General features: G+C 44.3%; 1 long non-coding RNA gene across 1 annotated transcript in view; it reads right to left on the bottom strand.

Moving 5' to 3' along the window:
* Nucleotides 1-545: 545 nt before the first annotated feature.
* Nucleotides 546-20,353, bottom strand: part of LOC135383169 (uncharacterized) — a 63,959-nt gene continuing 44,151 nt past the window's right edge. The window contains exons 2-3 of the long non-coding RNA XR_010419711.1: nucleotides 12,001-12,106; nucleotides 546-689 (exon numbers count right to left, since the gene is read on the bottom strand). This is a non-coding gene — a long non-coding RNA (uncharacterized LOC135383169). The remainder of the gene's footprint in view (nucleotides 690-12,000; nucleotides 12,107-20,353) is intronic.

Here is a 20,353-nt window from a genome sequence, read left to right as displayed (position 1 = left end):
TGGGTATAGTAAAACATTGTTCTAACAGAACATCTCCAGGCTTCTGTGGCTGTGACGCCAGTCGCTTAGTTCTCGTTTGAGTCCATACGATTGATTTATGACCTGGCGATAGCAGACTGTTCTCGATTTAGGAAACTACCTCAAGCACCCCTGCGGGCATTACATGAGAGCAAATAGCTGTCTTTAAAAAACGAACAAATCATGGTGGCTTACATGTTTCGGTGGAATGATAAGTCAGGTAACCTAAATCGGACCACTGAGGACAAGCACGGTTTCTGAATGGTCATTCCAGTCCTTGCTACTGAGAGAGAATAATGATTTAAAAAATTATGTCATATGAGCGACGGTATCTACACCTCCCTGTGAGAATAGTCGAGTCTAAAGAAGCGCGTCACACTAATTTTTTCATACATATCTGCCCACGTTCACCCTGTCTTTCCCAGATATTTCACAGTAAAGCAAGACCCGGGTGATACTCAGTGAAGGTACAAAGAGCATTAATCCCCCCCCCGTGTTTCACAGACACACACATGAATTACACAAGGTTGTTCTGGATGAAGTTTTAATCAATGAGGTTCCTCGTCGGGGTGAGGAGGGGCATATGGCTCTTCTGGATTAATGCAGATCCATCCTACTGCGCATATGCATCCATCGGGGCATTTCCCTTGCCCTTCTGCACCCCCTAGACACTGAAACAAATGCGAAATGTCAATAGGTAATTCTCTCATGAGAGTCAGAGAATGGAATCACATTGGGAAATTTGGATTACTTCCCCACAATTAATGCATTTGTAAATGCCCATGAAATTTTGAAGTTCTGAAAAGGATTGGCTTGTCTTTCGTAACTCCGACTAAATATTTATGCACTGTCCACAACGTTTATTGGTCCATCACACATGACGAGCACCCACACAAAAACCGCAGACGTGATATTCAAGCGCGCGCTTTGAATCCTCGCTTCTGCTAACGTTTAAGACAATACTACACGTTCGCGAGCCCATTTTTCCTGATGACGACGACTTTCACATTGATTACATTCTTAAAGAGGTGCTCACGTAACTTGATGCATGTAGTTATTCGTTGTCATGCTGTGGATTCCTAGTAAATATGAAGACTACTCCAAACTTTCTGAATCTCACATCAATTTGCGTGCTCATCCGCGGGAGAACGAGGGAATTGTGATGGTTATATTGTGTTTGTCCTGCTATGTTTAATTGCATCATGTACCCCAAGAACACAGACGATCCCCAGCACGTCCTCACATTGTCTTCGTGTCGTCGTCCTTCGATGTCTATTCCCAGAATGTCCTGAGGATGACACTCGCGGATTGTCCGTGCAGAGTCATTCAGGTACATCCTCTGCCAGTGGGTAGCTATCGGGATGAGAAATACTTTCAATTTCCCTGCTAAGACTCTCCAGACATTAAGTGACACATTTGTTTTGCTTTCTGGGCCAATCCCACGGGCTGAACGGAATTCGTCAGAAGAGAGGCTGGTCCTACGTAAAATTTCTTCCCCCAAAGAAGTGGTATGTCCATGATACCTGGAGCATTTACCGCGGAAAAGACAGAACAGCGCGATTCTCTAGCACTGTGTTTGACTTTTGAAAGTCCTACCCGAATGTCTCAACCCAAAAGCAGTAAGAAGCATAGGCTTCGCATTGCTTGAGAGTTGACACTTCATGCAATTCTTCGCTTGAGTATTGTGTGTTTGCTAAATTTAATTAAACTTCGATAGCTCACCCTTCGTTTTGTGTCCGAGGCGAGCAGGACTCTCGAACCTATGAAGGATTGCATAACAAGCGATAAATAGTGTCTGATTTTTCTTCGGAAGGGAATTCCAGCACCTTTTGAAGTGTGTTTGTCGGTCTTTGTGCTCCGGGCAAAACTTCTCTTCTTTTTTTTTTCACCTTCTAGATTTCTGTCTTTTTAAATTGCCTCGCTCATTTCCGTTATTGACACTTTATGCGGCAGTTTGTCAATATGAATTGACAGTAATCAATCAGTGAAACAGAAGTTGTCAAAACTCCGTGTGGTTCGTGACGAAAACAAATAAGGTACACTAAAACAATGCTAGATTACGTCCCTGCTGTGTCATCACAATCTCCTACATCGGTCCTTGATGACATCCTACGGACAATCACAAGGATATCGTGAAGACATGTGTGAGTTCCATTTTAACACATGGGGGATACCCTGTGGACCATTTTCGCCCTCCGGTGGACGTCCCGTCTGTCCCTGTATGATAACCGTCGGATATCCCATGGACGCAAGTGTGTTCTTAGGGTACGTCTGCTATACGGTGTCGCTTTGTTTGTGCTTCGCCCTTGAGTAGAATAGGAGTTTTCGATCACTTTCCAGTCACATTACGTTGGAAGTGATGTACTTATTTCACACTGACTCAGGATCCACATCGCGTCCAGTCTTTATGATGAGGTGGCGTTCGTGAGCACTCTTATACATGCGGACAAGGAGTGCCTTCGCGACCTAGATTAACAACGCGGACATTTGCCCGGCGTTCGTGACTGGGTTTACACACTTCAAGGAGGATTTGTACAGACGCAGTGACTTCATTTCTCCCTGCCCCTGCCGGATGGCATCAGATGAAAGCCGGGAAACTCAGCGTCAAGTGCAGTCACTGAGGGTACGTCGAACCGGGCATCCGCGTTGGTGATCGAGTGCCGATTGTGCGGATGGTCCAGATTTTGTGTGGCAGTCCAGACTGGGTATTAGATTATAATATTGGCCGCAATTCATAGGAGGTCGTAACATGAAAAATTATGTCAGTTGCCAGTTCATCGGCAGGCGTAAAGGGGCACTCAACAGCGCATTTTTCTCCGATTACCATGCTCCAAAGAACGTGGCTCACCATACGTTATCAGGTCATTCACTTAGTTCTAGTGGGCGTATTTACGAAGAAACAACTCCAAACTCAAACTCAAACTGAACTACAAACTGAAAGGAGTCATGACTCCATTCACTAAACGGCCATGCCCACTTTCGCTGCTCGTGACTCAAGTCAAACGCCGTGACTCCATCTAAGAAACGGGGTGACGGAGTGAAAAGGACCAGGCCGGAAGCGTAGTGGCGTAGTTCCGCCAGCTCACAGAAGGGCTTTGGCTGTTAGGGCGCTTTGACGCCTGAATTGCGTGTACCGTGGTGTGGAGACACCTCTTCCACAAATAGCCTGCACAAATCTGCATGGATGAACGATTCATCGACTCGGTCTTTCGCAGAATCATGATGTTAGGTGATCCGCTTTTCAAAATGGCACCCCTGCGGTGTCTGGTGTTTGCCAAGCCAAGCACTACGAAGCGGAAATATAGGTGTGAGCGGACGCTGATAGAGGGTGGCTCGCAAGCAGGCGCGAAATTGGAAGTGATTTATACTATTGTGCATGAAATGGTAGCTTCCTTACTCTACGCAAAAGGAACTCGTATTCAGACACCGTAATTTGGAGCGTTAAGGCTACGGTACCACTTTCCTCTTCCCTATATGGTCGAAAAAGGTGTCACTACGGGGCGCAACCACCTCTTGTCGAGTCGGTGTCCAGCAGCAACCGGTTCTCTTTCTAATCAGGTTATCTAAAAAATTCGTACCCCAAAAATATCTCTTCGGACTCCGGTCACAAAGGCTAAAGTACATGGTTGAGAAGTGGGAGGAACGTTTTCCAGAAGGCCGTATCTCCTACGAAGCATGCAAACAAGAAGGCTTTCGGGACCGTGCAACGCGAAGGACCAGAGTACTTTACACTGAGTGAGTATCACAGCACATGCCACATCTAACTCCACGAAGTTCTAAAAAAAGTAAATTTGATCACGACCTTCTATCTCTTCCTATCCGTTATTTCGCTTCGTGCCATGGAGAAGGATTTGTCCGACATACTCCATTCGAGAAGAAAATGTCAGGGTAACTTTTCAAAAAAAAGAAAGAATGAGAGAGAGAGAGAGAGAGAGAGAGAAATGCACAGCACGTCGTAGCTCAAAAACGATGACCTGTCCTTTTGGTGTTTTTGCTCACTGTTGTTTGAGGTACCTGTTGTACACGTACAGCTATAGCGTACGATAACGTAAAACCAGTGTTGAACATAGCGGCACTGTTAGTACAGTCGCTAGTGGGGGGGGGGGGGGGGGTTCACTTGGGGATTTCGAGCGGTCTGCCTGCGTATATTGGCGGGTGCCGCTACAGTATTCGCTACTTTTTCCAGTAGCGGAGTAGCGCTCCCGATACATTTTAAATCGGTAACGGAAAAGTATTGTGGCTACACATATGGGTAGCAAGGGTACTCTTTGTCCGTTACTGCAACAGCTACTTCTCATAGCATGGAAGACGTGCAAGACAGTGAAAAAAGGTGAGAAAATGGCGAAGCTGAATTTTTACTTCAGTGAAGGAGAATTACTTTTAGTTGCTTGTTAATCTCGCAGACTGATGTGACGATCTTTCTCAATTTCACTAACCTTCAAACGCTATGCGCAATCGAATATTTAGGAATATAAATTGTGTTATTCTGTGCGAAACACGAACAGGTATGTATAACATACTGCACAATATAGATTGGTAGAAATCCAGCGAACTGGTAAGTATGAAGGGAATTGCCTCAGGACGACAGCCGCAGATATTTCGAAGAGAGACCGTTCTTCTTCTGGGCCCACAAGAAGAACAGCCTCTTTTCGAAATATCGCTGCTCTCGTCCTGAGACAATTCCCTTCATACTGCATAATATGGACTACGAAGCTATTTTCCATCGTACAGCCGGTTGCAAAACAAGTGTGAGCGTGTTGATAGCATATTTGAAATTGAGTTTTGCAACTTTATTGTTCATGGAAGATAAAAAAAGCAGGAGTGTCTTTTGGAACACAAATGCAAAAAATATACTGGAAACGCAACGAAATATCGCAAAAGTCATTGCCTTGCAAACCTACCGCCGACTTTGATTTAATGTGTTTGCGCCTCAGGTGAAGCATTTCTGGCAAGATAGAATTACCTTATCTTCAGTGATTTATCCAGGCCCCCTTTGCACGCCCCCGATACCATAGAAATGTTTTGCGACAACCCCTAACTTTTTTATCTGTGCACTAGTGATGTGTCGTTCGCGAATGAACAGTTCGGAATGAACGAATCCCGGGCACAAACTGAATGAACTCATTCACTATTGTCGATCGTACTCGTTCACCAGTTCGCTTAGACGTCCCCGTTTTGTCAGGTTCCGCGTTCCGCTGCGTTCGATTCACAGTTTCTCGTTTCTCCACTCTCCTCCAGTCGATGGTGCGCGTGTCGCCATCTATGTTCGCCGCTGTAAAGCAGTGTTGAACGCATGCGCAGTAGTTAGCCAGGCGAAGCTCAGCGCGCGTGGCCCTATCTGATGTGCTCGAACAAATCAGTGAACATGAAGGGACTCGTTCGAAAGATTCGTTCGCGAATCATTGACGCCAGTGGGTCATGTGACCCTTATCATTACTAGTTTTTTATGCGGAGCCTCTACCGTAGCCACTGAGGCGCCAAATTCGAAGTAGGCAGGCACCAGGGGACTGGTTTAAGATTTCTAAGTACTGATCATTACTAAATACGTACATGAAAAACATGTCCGCCATCTCACATACTAGCCAGAAAGGCCCTTTTCCGGTATACATGACAAATAACTTGGATTTATCGAGTGCAGATCACCACCAGCGATACGTATAGCGAGCCGATCATTAACAAAAAATCAGAAAGCACATTTTTGATTCTGAATACTTCCACCCATACGACGTCCGCCACAAAGCTCGATATCGACGCGCCGTAGTGAACCAACGCTAAGATTCCAAAGGAGACCAGCAAGAACAACGCAGCGAGTCGCGGAGAACGTCGAGAACGCAGCGAGTCGCGGAGAACGCCGAGAACGCAGCGAGTCGCGGAGAACCGAAGAACCAGTGCACCGTTTGAGAGCAAACGATTCCGTTGCTCTTCAATTCAGCTCGCGAGTGAACGGTTCTCTCCTCGTTCTCCTATTCCTTCGATTCAGTTGAGTTCTCTATCGTTCTTCGATCCCCGGCTTTGCGACTCGCCTTCAGTGCTCTCCGATTCATCCCAGATCGTGGGGCTTGGCCAATCACGAACCGGTAAGCTCTCAGTGTGGCCAATCGAGCTCGTGGCCTGTCATATTCAAGCTTCAGAGCAATGCCGACAGATGGCGCCTGCACCGGAATAGTTGAGTGTTGATTCATTCGACCGCCGGGAACGGCGGAAACACTACGTCGAGCGTGAAGTAAGCTCGATCGTGGGTGGCTTTCGATTCTTTCTAGCAGGTCGCAGTGAGTCTCGCTGTTTCCCGTAGACTAAGTTCATTCTTTTCGAAAGAAAAGTGCTGCACAGGTCCATCACCAGTTCTTAAATACATGAAAGGTCCATGGCGAAAAGATTGTGAGAGGGTTGCACTGCTTGAACTAGTTCAGGGCCGGGGTGCAGGCGAAAAGAATGGACCTACTATGAAGGGGGGGACCAAAAAGTAACTATGAAAGTGAATTTGCGTGATCAAAGAAAGCCCTGCCGAGAGGCGGAAGCAAGCGGAAAGTGGACTGAAGAAAATGTAAACTAACGAGAGAATTACAGTGCGGCAGAATGAATTGTTTATTTTCTTCATGACAGCGAAAGACGGTCCCATAAACATGCATTCGCTTATCGCAACATATGACCAATATGGCCAGCAGGTAACTGTCAGATTTAACGCGGTAATGTCATGGAACATCATGGAACACACTCGCCCACAAAACAGAACTCTTACTCAATTACTGTCTACAACCTAAAACCCAGCACATAAGTAGATGCCGGTTCGCCGTTGAGATCGGTCACGTGATGTTATGACGTCACGGAAAGATGAACGAAAGAACGAATCTTTTGAACGGTTCAGTGAACCAAACTGAACTGTACGAACGAGTTCACCAAAGTGAACTGGATTGCCCATCACTACTGTGCACTCTCTATAATGTCGGAATCGATACGCAAACAAGCCGAGGCGAACGCCACCTAGCGACAAACACAACACATGGAGCTTCCAAGTACCCAAGGACAACGTAAACAAGTTATTCACGAAAAAGCCAATGAGCGCTGGCAATCAATCATTGTGTTTTTTGTGAAAGACTTGTTCGTAATGTATACGTTGAGATGTTATGGCGTAAGTGTAATAATGACCCCCACCCCCAATTTTGTGCAACAACCTCCCGTACTTGGGATTCTGAATAAACTACTGCTTAGATTACACAGGTTGCTGAACACAACCAAGTTTTTGTTTACTATTAAATATGTTACACTGTATGTATGTGAGCCAACCAAAATGAAGACATAATAATATTATTCGGGAGTCACTGTATGCCAACATGCTTGTTATTGCTGTCTGCACATTTGCTTGGTGCCGGTACACATGCGATTAATTTCAAGGCAATTGATTGCTCACAACGTTTGACGTTTCCTTCGGAGTTCCATCATATTTTTCTTTCTGTACAACTTTCATTACGGAGGTAATTTCACACGGGTAGACTTTTCCTTAGGAACTAATACTCTCTAAAAAGCGTACTAAACGAATTTTTTCGTATAGTCAAATGCTTCGCAAGACAAACTGTCGTGTGGCTGGAAGCATGGGACCAGGGTGTAGGCCACAGCAGTAACTTTTAAATCCTGTGAGACCTGAATTTTGGTGCACTGTGCCAACAGCACCCCGACTGCTGCCTATTCTTCTTGGAGGCGTTGGCTCTGGCGAAAGTATGAGCAAACATTATGCCATTCGTTTGATGTTTTTAGCGCCTGGTACGTACTGAATGATGCCTCAATGAGTGATCGCGTATGATGGCAGTTGCGCCACTTGACAACAGGGAAAATTCATCAATTCGTCGACAGTAAGCAGATGGAAAAATTTGAGTTTCGGATTCGTGGCCATCTCGAACAAAATACTGTTGTTGCATAAAAACAGCCTTGCGTTCGAAATATTCTGACTGGAAAATTATAAATGCGCATATGCGCTTTGTGCATTCAATACTCTCTTAAATGTGGATCATCACAAGGTGAAAATCAATGGGAAATAATTGTATGTAAGTAGTGGTGTGTGAGATAACATAAATATTGCACCGTTTTAAAATACATTCAGCAACGCGGTGCCTATAATAAGGTGCTGCCTAGAGGGTTGTTGCACTAAAGTTTGCACAGCGCCATTTCTGGCCCTAGAGGCCACGAATCCAAACAGTAAGGAGTTTCATCAGCGGGTTTTGCATGGTGTTTCAAACGGTATGGTGCCAAGGAAAGCTACAAAACCTGTAGGAAATCCACAGAAAAAGCGGTGCTTCTTGAAAACTGCGAACAACTCGGGACCGTGTATTTGAAAGTGCCGCGTCGTCTGCTAAACTAGGGAGTGTTGCATAATTTGGGGCACTGATGTTGCTGCTCACTTGCGCCACCTGGCCCAGAGCAACAGGTCTAGAAGTGTACGGTAGCGGAAAAGTAGCGAAATAGTATTTACGCTGCTTTCATTTGGTAGCGGTAGCGGTATCTGTGTCATTTTTTTTTAAATTTGTAGTGACGCTGGAATTGGGCCACTTTTTTGTGAAGTAGCGGGCAGCGGTATTCCGAAAGGAAAGTTAGGTAGCAAGCGAGCTGGTGGTGACGATCCATGACTTGAAAACCTGAGACGAGGTAGGGACGATAACAGACAAACACAAAGAGGCCGTGTTTGTGTTTGTCTGTTATCGTCCCTACCTCGTCTCGGATTTTCAAGTCATGGAGTGACATTCCGTTATTTCGTTTTGGGAGTGGGTGCAACACTTGCTAAAACCACGGTCCCTCATTACTCTTTCTGGTCAGGAAACTCCCGCGAAAAGTTCACTTAGGGCGCCCCGACGACACGTGGCGGCGCGTCGTCGCTCGGGAAGAGACTTTCGTGTCCTTGCGTTTCGTGTGCCTGCGCGTATCGATTGCATGTGTTTCTGCGGGTGGTTGGAAGTGAGAACTTTTGGTTTTTTGGTGCTTGCGTTTTGCGTGCGTAAACAGAGGTTCATTTTTTTAAATATCCTTGAAATTTACTGCAATCTTTGCACTCTGTTCGTGTGTAAGAGTGATCTACAGAGATGAAGGAGACTGATACGAGCACGCAGCATTTTGGAATGACTATATTCCTCGGAGCCTTAACCTTACGAGAAGTGAAAGTATTTTTTTCTTTGTCTACAAAACAGCGATGACTTGCTATACGGAAATAAATACAAACCATTCGCTAATAGCCTTATTGGAGGTGTACTGCGATGAGCGTGATTTGTGGAGCATCAAACACTATATGAACCGTAAAATTTTCAAATGATAGGTCTTTCAACGTGATCTCAATACAATAACATTTCTTATGGTACAACTTGCGAGGAAAGATGCAGCAGTAAACGAAGTTAGCTAATACCCGCTTACTCGTTTACGCACCCGATACCGGCTGATATATTCGTTTTTGCTGAATCGGAAGCGGGGAGAGGGAGGGATGATGTTTTCACCCCTTTTACCTTTTCATTTTTCTTTTTCCTTTCTGATCTGCGATACGGAAATTTTTCTGCGGCCTATACACTACAGACTCTAGAGCTCATTCATGGCCGTGTATATTGCTACAAAATATCATTTCTTTGGCTTCATCATTACTTTCAAGTGAAAGACTGACTCAATAAATTTTCTGCATTTCTCCTTACTAATCTCTTTCCGGTTATTATATTTATTTGTCACCAGATACTGCAACGTTTTTCTTGTAAATGTAGTTCTTCGCCAGTCCTAAAATTTATTTCCGAGCTATGAGAACAGTGGCCGCTCCCACATAAAGCTTCATTCTGTAGCAGCACACGCCAGTACAATTTTATCATCTTAAATAGTTTGCTCATTGGAACGTGCTGGAACTGATCTGACTGATACGCCGAGGTTATCTCCAACGCGATGAATTTGACACCTGAATCTCGTCAGCCAATTTCTATAGCTGAACAGTGCTATTAGGGCCACACTTCAGTAAGCGGAAATTCCATCCTGTTAATTTAGTAACCCGGCTTAAATCATGTTGGAATCTCCTTATTACAACTGGTTGGTCAGTCAGTCCAAGCCGCAAAAATAGTAGGGTTCTTCTTACTTGAATACTTGAAGGGTTCAGAAATATTATCATGGGATGATCGTGTGCATTATGTTTAAAGGGAACGCATGAGAGCCACTGCTATCTTAAGTTGATACATCTTCCCAAAGTGTGTAAAGATATCTACAATACGTTAATAGTGTAATATAGATCAGTTATTGTCAACTACATCGAAAAACAACATAAGTTTATTTCTTCACCGAAAACGATCGAGTCATGCGATTTATAGCATGTGTATCCCCCGTCTCTCATACCACCAGAGACGACTTTCAGATGATCATGATTACAACGCAAGATTTCTATAAGTACTTCTTCTGAGGTCTGATGTCTTCTCTGAAATAGAATCACCTCGTAATTTTATCTCTGCTCAGATTGCAACAAACTGCATGCTACGAGGAAACCACACAATCACTAGTTTGTGTGATTGTGTAACAGAATGAATTAATGTGTTTCTCAACCTTCATTGAGAGATATGAGTGAGAGTAAAACCAACATTTTCCGTGTGAGAAAAAGGCAACAACGAAAGTTGCAATCTACGCGGAAAATCTGCAAATTTACGCTAACTGAACTAAAATGTTCGGGCTGAACTCATGAACCTATTCGAGAATTATTTCTGCTCTAAACCCGAAATGAACTTTAAAAAGTAGCTGATCAAATCTTCCCTAAAAACACGCAGCGCTATGGAAACGTCGTCTGCTCCACGAGGGTGTCTCCTTCCGAACGACGCGATCGCCCCATGCGGGAGCAATTGTCCCTAAGTGACCTTGTCTATTGTATTCGAGCGGAGTTTCCAGACCAGAATGAGTATTGAGGGACCGTGCTAAAACCCTCTACTAAGGAGCGGTGATGGCCAGTAGTTAGCTACATGTAGTTAAACCACTAGTTAAAGTACCTGATTTAAAAGGTAGTTATCAACTACTTACAGAAATGTAGTGGCAACTACTAGTTACACAATTATTTTAAGTAGTTAACTACAGTAGCCGCGAACTACTTCCGATTTTGCCACAAGGTTTATGGCACGATTGTGCTTCCGACTTTTACCTTGGCTACTTGTTTGATGAAAACGGAGGTGCAGAGCAATTTTGTCGTGCATGTGTACTAAATCTTCCCTTTTAATGCTTGTATAGTGAAGCCTCATTTGCTGTGAAATAATTCCGCAACTTAGTCTATCGCGTAGGCACAGAAAGAAGCCCGCCGCAAGCTTTGTATTTGACGATCGTAGCAATGGCTTGCGCCAAAGTTTGTCATTGCTTTTTATTCATATTTAGGTGTCCAAGAACACTACACGGGATTGGTGTTGATGGACGACGTTAAGTTGTTATAGATGTAGTTAAACTACATTGCAGTAGATAAAAAAATTACTTTTAACTACTCCCCTGAAAAGTTGTCGAACTAGTAGTTAAACTACTCAATCGCAAAGTGTTTACTAGAAGTAGTTAGTGGTCATCGCTGCTAAAGAGTTTTAGCATTCTGCTGATACCCTGGTCTTCGAACTGTATCTACCGCAACCAATCAAAAGATTAGAGTCACAAAATACTGTGATTGGTTTCAGTAAGTACGGTACTGTCACTCTAACGTTACCAACGTTCTGCTAACGCTACCTAATAGCGCTTTTTACCACACTTTAAATTACTCAAATGCGCTCTTAGACTGGCTTAGACTGCAAGTGAAACCAATTTGGAGGAATCGAAGGGCCGACAACAGCTGTGGAAGAATGCAATCATTGGCCAGAGAGTAGAGAACTGCGAGTTTTCGAAGTCATATCCCAATCACTGTGCTTCTCGGACTTTTGAATTAGTCGTACGTCCTCGTAGTGCCAGCAGTGCCTCGTTAGTGAACAGTTACTAACTATCTACATGGTTATACAACGCAATATGCACTAGTATAATACTTACCCCTTGTCCACATTGAGGCTTTTGGTTTATTCCCAAAAGCAAGCGTTGAAAATTTGGTCTTTGATGGGCCCACTTGTAGGGATTCATACCCGACACATCTTGCTGACTGCAAAACATCATGGTTGAACTACGTGTGAATACCTTTTTGTATCTTTCGTACACCCACTAAGCTATGTGAATAATTTCTTGAAGGGCTTGTGATACTACAATATGCTCTATGGTTCATTGAATCGTGCATGTACTGTGCTGTACGCCAGAGTACGCAGGCAAGAGCGATTATTTTTTCTGCGTGCCGTGCTTGTGGCGAGGTACCGACCCTCAGCGTCCAGCTCTGACATCAGATGGACGATGGCGTTAGCCGTTCCTATTGGTTATCGCAACCTCATCCACCTTCTCCTGTGGCCTCCTCACTGGCGGAGGGACCCGCCATGATGTCCCAGTCGGACAAATTTCGGTATTCGCGGGGGCGACCGTCAGCGTATTTATCACAAACTTTAGTATAAAACTTGGAACGCAGGTATAGGCAAAATGTGGTGGGGCAAAATGAGACACGGGGTAAGACGCGACATTTTTGGTGCCACGACGCCTCTCGCAGGGACGCGTTGCTCCAAGCGCTCGAAACTTCACTCATAGGTGGATCTGCATATCTGCTTTATTGCAGTTGAGTACTATCCGTATTGGTGGTTGCGTTGAAGAGAGGGAGAAAAAAATCGGTTATCCCTGCCTGGAATGTAAAGACTCACAATAAAGGCGTGATTTTCTGTACTCATTTTTCTTGTCATCTGCGCTGTAGCGTCTCGCAGGATTATTCTGTCAATGTAAGTCCACATCCTATTTCTTTATTCATTCATCTTGAGATATGAAAAATATGGGCACTCTTAACAGTAAAAGTGATGAATCCGTGTATATGCACGTGGCAAGACAGGACAATTTAATGTAATTTAAATTTAATGCAATTTAAATTTCATGTAATTTAGATTATGCTTGTTCCCCAGATATTTATTTGTTGTATATTGCCTAGTATTTCTCAGTAAATTTTCCTGTTACCTGGGATATTTTCAGCAAAGCAGAAGCGCACTCAAAAGCGAGCGACCAGCGGCACATCAGACTGGCGGTGCCTTGTTTGCAAAGGACGGTGGAGGGAAATAGCTCCGTGTTCTGTGTGGTTGTCTTGCACATCATGTGGGTGGTGTGCTCAAGGGGGCTGTGAAGGTGTGTGGGTTGGGCAAACTAATTTGTATAGTTCATTACCACGGCGTGTCTCATCTCGCTCCACCCGATGCCTCGTCTTGCCCTGAGGGCAGGGGCAAGATGAGACGACCTGCATTTTTGAATCTTTATTGTTATAGTGTTTATTTTAGAACCGGATTTACGGATCAGGAGCTGTAGACTTCTTGGAATATACCTATGGCTTTAAGAAAAGGTACGAAAAAAATAACAATTCTCTTTCCAAGTGCAAATTTCTTTCTAATCTTGCTCCACCTTCCCCTACGTTGACGCAAATAGCCCTCGTTTCCATTTATCTGGCATCTAGCTTTTCAACCTCAAAACCCCTTTTAAGAGTAGCTCAGAGCAGAAATATGTGTGACGTCACCTGCAAACGGTTCGTTAAAGCTGGTGTCCTGACAGAAACGCTGTTGAACTGAAGGTACGATGGGAACACTACTGAAAACCCCCACAGAATTTCTCACAAAGACAGTGCTTTCCTTTAGGATTTCTCACACCAAAAATGTGTTCCTACAGGGTTTCATACAGAAAATTCCTCATCCCACAGAATATCTTTCAAATGGGATCTAACGATGCATCTTAAGGGATATCTTAGAAGGAAGGATCCTGTGAGACGCTGGCATTTCCTATAAGCTTCACCAATCTTCTCTAACAGAGCAAGGTTTCTCTTACAACTTCTAGGAGACCCTTTGCATTTTCTTCTAGACTTTGTAAGAGAGCATTTCTCTCCTAGGGTTTCCTCTAAAGCGCAGAAGTGGAAGTGGTGTCCACTTTCTTAGAGTTAGATATATGTGCTAGAAAGACGGAATTTGGAGGATCGCTAAGATATTACTTGAGGACGCTGTAGACTCATAAAGCATTTACTATTCACCTGCAAACTTCAAAGTGGGCATTAAAGCGTGCCAGCCACAAAGAAAAAAAAATCTGGGGATACAGGAAGACAAAACGAGGTGTATTTTATTACAGTGTAAGTTTGCCAACTGCATTATATAGAAGAACTCACACCAAAACAACCAGGATGCTGTACATATATACTTAATTACTCTACCCTGACAAGATTAACAGGACGATGAGGTGACTGTACAAGCGAACTCTTACATCTGGGCCTGCTTTCATGAAACTCTTTGAGTGCAACACTCAACGACTGCTCCACTTAAAGTGCCACTACGGAGTAAATCTCATGTCTACAGAATCCTAACAAAGTTATGCAAATGAAATCTTCTTGTCTCACTTTACATTCCTGCTAAACATTTTGGCTCTACGTGGCGCGAAAGGTAGAGAAAGTGAATTTTTATTTTTGAGAACCGTGAAGTCATGTTATACACCGACGGAGCGTCCGGCTCTCATCTGGCAACGTTGTTGCCCTTCGCATCTTCCGGGGGGCTCACCTTTTGCACTCCTTTAGCGAAGCCCTACGTGACATACCACCAGACGGCTCCGACCTTGAAGGAAACACAAAGGAGGGAGAAGATATCTCTTCAATTTTCCCCTCTTTCGATCAGCCTTGCGTGACTGCTCCACCACGTGACCCTCCCGCGATTCCGGTGTCGTTGCTGGGAGACGGGTGTCGTCTCCAGAACATGACATCATTGCAATTTATGAACTTATGATTACGTCGCTCGCTCGTTGCGTCATCGAGACTTGTGGAGGCTCAGCAGATCTTCAAAAATTTACAGAAATGCCCAGCCTTCGTAAACAGGATTGAAATTTCGCGTATAGAATCCTTGAGGTACATTCTTTTCATTGACTAAATAAAATAAACGCTGTTTTCTGAGTCCGGAGTGGCATTTGAAGCCAATTGACAAACAGTAGGCTTGAGTGCAACACTCGCTGAGAGTTGCACTCAGAGTTTCGTGCAAGCGGGACCTGTGTGTGGTGCACATGGTCAATAGGCGCTACATCTGACCACCTGCCACAAGATGCCTTCATACGAGGGTCATCCAATAAGTAAATTACCCTATTTTCGTTCTTCAAAAGAAATAGTACTACAAGCAACTCAATGGTTAGGGTAATTCAGTGGGAGACGCTGACAACACACGTATTGGTTCGTGGAGCAGCTTCCCAATGTAGCATGTGGCATGCTTGACTGTGAAGTGAGATCCGTCATATATTTATTTACAGAAAAAAAAAAGCTTTGCGTATATATTGACAGCATCTGTTGATGGAGAGGTCTGTATGAGAATTCAAGTAGTTCAGCATTGTCTTGGATAGAGGGTCATCAAAACGTTCATGATGAACAGCGCATTGGGAGGCCAGTTACCGCAACAGGAAACAATGTTATCTGCAGTCCAGAAAATTGTCAACGAAGATAGGCGGGTCACAATTAATGAATTTTTTATGCACTGGTCCCCTGGGACTGATGTCTGACACTCAAGCGTCGAAACAATTTTGTCTCAGCAGCTTCATTACAGAAAGGTATGTGTGAGATGGGTGCCATGTCTGCTCAGTAACGTTGACATACAGCAACCAATTAATTCGGCACGAATATTTTCCTTGAGTGGTATCAAGACAGTGGTGATGCATTTCTTGGATGCATTAGTACTGGTTATCATATGTAGGTGCACTACGCAACACCAGAGACAAAAGAAAAAAAGAGAGAAATGAAATGCGAAGTGAACACTTTGCTTTGTAAACAGGACACAAGGCAAGGCATCCAAAATAGCCACCACGTTAGCAAAAATGTTCGCAGAAAGTAGGTGACTTCGTCAAAAACTAGTGTTGAAACCTGGATATCAATTTTATATATCCATTTTTATAATATATCCATTTCTCAACGTTTGGCCATAGGATTTATTCTGTTCACAGCACAGGAACTTATTTATAGGATGACCATCATACAGCTTTACAGCATTAGACCCGAACACGTGGGACAAACCATGTGGCGTATTGCGCCATTTTTGCAGACCTAATTTATGTTGCAAACTAATGCTACACACAACAGTCCCACCTACCTTCCATTATTATTCTCTCTACACATGATTAGGAAGTATGCAGGCGTATGATTTCCCGTCATTGTAAAACCCTATGAAGAGACACACACTATGAATGTCGGAGAGTGAAATGGAACTTAATGTCAACTGCGGAGACACCATACATTCGTAGATATAAAGAGGCAGCCGTGTGACGTTGGGGTTGTCAGACAATATTATGTTCTTGCATAGCAAAGCACACCTTTCGTCACCGTCTTTAGATACTTTCGGGATTCTTATGACCTGTAGGAACTGTTCAGAATGTGTGACTACAACACTGGAATCACTTTTTGATGGCCTTGTGTAGGCCTGGCTGTGGAGACCATGCCATTCATCACGAAGCGGTGATACTCGATAGCAGACTGCGGCCTGTTGTAGCAAAATTGCTGTAGTGCATCTTCCTCCTCCAACGAAAAATAGTGCACAGGCATTGGCCGTCCAAGAAAACATGCTTCTTCGACGTATGTTGCACTTTGAAGTTTCGCATATCCCAACATATTTTCGCATGCATTACTTATCTGCTGTGACAGTGGCATAGTTGAGAGGGCAAGGTCCAGTTCTTGCGGCATTGCTGTCCTCTCAAGCACCTGAAGTGGTGGCCCCTTGGCAGCAGTTACACACTTTAGAAGCTTGCCATTCCCCCCATCAAACACAAATGAGGAGTGCGCCCAAAGAGGACACAAGTACTGCACGCTCTTTGCTAAGTGGAGAAGCAGATGAACATTATACGTCATTTTTATTGCTCCACTCAGTGCTGCATGCCTTGACACAAATTCAGCCAGCAGGTCATCTAGAAATGGGCACATGAAGAAATTAGAGCAAGCATGCAAAGAACCATCCTCATGATTGAGGGAATAGGGTAGCCTGGGAAAAGGCTAAAACAACGAAGACACTACAACAGGACAAGTGCTACTTGTTGTGTAGTACTCGTCCTGTCGCAGTCTTTTCCTTTTGTACGTGTGTCCTTGCACAATGCTATTTAAATCCTGAGTTACGTACCGACTAGCCCAACAGCCCAGAGTTCCTAAACCACTCTTGTCCTCATCGTAACATTGTAACTCAAGGTGAATACCAATTTCGCAAAGTATATGACAAAATTTGGTGTGATTACACGCCATGAAAGGAGCTCTGCACAGTTCAAAAACGCTGCTAGCTCCATGAAGGGAATTGCCTGAGGACGAGAGCCGCCGATATTTTGAACAGAGACTGCTGGTATTTTTTCCACCGTCCTCATCGTTGGCATGGTATTTAAAGGGCTATGTATGACGTGTTAAAGGTTCACGCGGATTGTGGGTCAACCTCCGGGGGGGGGGGGGGGAGAAAGGGTTCGCTGGATTTCTACCTGCCTACTGCAAGTTGCATGCACCTGATAAGTTATCAAAAGGGAAAGACTCTGTAGAGTTTGTCGCATTTAGGAGATGCAAAAGTATTTTAAACGCTTTAACAATTATGTAAAAACTTGCTGGCTCTTCACTGTAGGTAACGTATTCTGTGATGTAATGGCTAATTTCTGTACAAACAGAGGCTGTCATCTTGGAGTTTAGCTACATTTACCTATTTGGCTGCATGCGACTATGCTTGCACTGCATTCTACAGCGGCACGGCTTTGCAGTCCAGCTGACCATGACTGAAAACAGCTACCTCGGTTCGGTAGGGCGCGCGCTGGGGGATTTGCATCGAGGGGATGACGTCATGATACACATGAAAACGGTGCTTCTTTTGCATCGAACCAAACGAAACTGAACGGTTAAATGCCGTTAATTCCCACTGTTCTGTAACAACCACTGAATCCAATAGCGACAGGCTATGAACTCCGAGTTCACGCAAACATGATTGAACTACAGCGTTGGTCAAGTTTTGTTCCCCCTGTGCAGAGCTCATTTAAAGGCAGCAAAAAACGAGGAAGAGTGGAGAACAATGTAGGTTGACCAACTACAAAAACATAATGGAAAGTAATTGTTGTGAGGTTGGAGCATACAAGGAACAAACACAAGAAAAATATGTACCCATTATTTGCCACTTAGTTCATGAAAAAAACAAAAAAGACCAATTCAATATTGATTGATTGATTGGTAAAAGAAAAACACGGAGCTGCCAATTCAGCATTCCAAAATGGATTTCATATAGAATGTTATACTGGTGGCTGAAGGAGCGGCGTACAAGCTCACTTACCACCAGTGTACAACATGGCCATGTTTTCCATTCCCAACCTTGATGTATCATGTTCTGCTTAATCGTTGGAAGCTATTCTATTTACTGCGTTTTGTGCACGGCAGATTATTTCTGCTACTCACATCTTGCTGACACTATCTCAATCGCAATATGCTGTTAAAATACAGTAAGATCTCCCGAGTCATACGTACTTCTTTATACCAGACAAGAGGTTGTCACACTAGCGCACCCTTATTGGAGATAGATGGGGAGGAGATTTCTCATAGGAAGCAGGATACTGCTTCCGGGCCCAAGTCAGACAAGCGTGCAGCCATGAGCTCCTGAATATCAGTCACAATTCGTGGTGGAAAGGTGCAAGACTGGTTTTTGTTTTTAGCATTTCCTTCCTTCGGGACAATCTGCCACATTTCCAAAGAGCAAAGTTGTGGATTTCAAGCTCAAACTTGGGAGCACATTTGTGAGGCATGCTACACGAAACAGCGTCCAATGTAAGGTAACAGGATACTTTATACAGATACTTATCTCTACATTCTATGGAAGTACATCAACCTCCTGCACAGCCCTTTACATTTTCCCTTTCCCCTCATGGACGTAGAACGGTCTCATTGGATCGCTCTCAAATAAGGTACCACAACAACTGCACATGAGGTCCCCTCTCCTTGCTACTTTTTCAGTGGACACATGCTTTGTCACATGTTTTCTCCGATCTTTTCTTTCCCTCGTGCTCAGGGAGATACTGTCATAGCATATTGTGGAAGCTTCTCCAATAAACACCAGTAGATTTAGGCTTTCTGTGAATTTCCACATTCCTCATTCTTGATTTCGTTACTCGAATGCCTCCCAAAACACAACAAGTTTTGACTGTATCGCAAGTGTCCTACATAGATAAGTTACACTAAGGACAAGTACACCAAGCTCTAGTAAATTAGTTTCTCTTACGAGCTCGCTGTAACATTGCTGGAGTGAGTTCTACGCACAACAGTGTGTACGTGGCCTCTGGAAGCCTTTTCAACTGATTCCAATGTTGCCTAGGAATGATACCAAGGGTGCATGGCAGGCAGTAGAATAGGATCCAGTTTCTCCATTCATTGGCCTTCCAGCAGCTGCGTTCAGCAAGTGACCTTGGCAACCTGGAGAAGCAGTGAGGAGGCCTTATGGCAATGAGCCGTTTGTCCATGGCCTCAACAGCAGCAGTGGCACCTGTTCAAATGATAAGGAAGTTATATAAGCCTCCATGTAACAAAAAAGGGGAAGAGATGCTGCGGCATCTTACCTGCAGTGGCTGCTGCCAACACAATTTCTGTCAGCTGTTTTGTCACACAGGACACAGTGCATGTAATCACTGCTGTGACTCCGTACAATGTCAAGATGCAGCAGGTTCACTAGAGCGGATGGCCCATTAAGCCCATTTACAGGGCGGCCATACTCTACTGCTAACGTAATGTCTCGGAGTGTGCTGCTTGCAGTCCTTTCACCAACAGTGGTGGTGTCCGGAAACCGCATAGTTCCTGAAGGACAAGAGACAAGTATTTGTGAGCAGAGATTATTTGAGAAGCATAGGCCTGGTTCTTCATTTATCCATCTAATACATACCGTCTATATGCTCCCCCTTGACATAGCACCATGGACACGAGAGGTATCCACTAAAAAGAGTATAGTTTTGGATCGCAGCACGTGCTGGAGTGTCCACGCAGCTGCAGACAACGAAGACTTTCGACGAAATCATCTCCTCGCCAACATGCCACATCACTGGCTGCATTAAGTTAATGTTCTCAACAAACTTCTCGAGGAAGAGTAACATCGTAAACAACGAGATTTGGCCGAGGCAGACCAACAATTAGGGACGACACAGACAAGTAAGCCTCAAACGCCCAGAAATTAACGAATGCAAACAACTCAGGGAAAAGAGGTCCCAGAAAGAATCAGAAGACCCAGGTCCGATTCCTGGCGTCAGCACCTCTTTTCCCTGAGTTGTTTGCAAAGAG

The sequence above is a fragment of the Ornithodoros turicata genome, chromosome 2, assembly GCF_037126465.1.
Source record: "Ornithodoros turicata isolate Travis chromosome 2, ASM3712646v1, whole genome shotgun sequence".
Taxonomy (NCBI): Eukaryota; Metazoa; Arthropoda; class Arachnida; order Ixodida; family Argasidae; genus Ornithodoros; species Ornithodoros turicata.
Note: the sequence above shows the minus strand (reverse complement) of the source record. Positions and strands in the feature narration are given on the sequence as shown.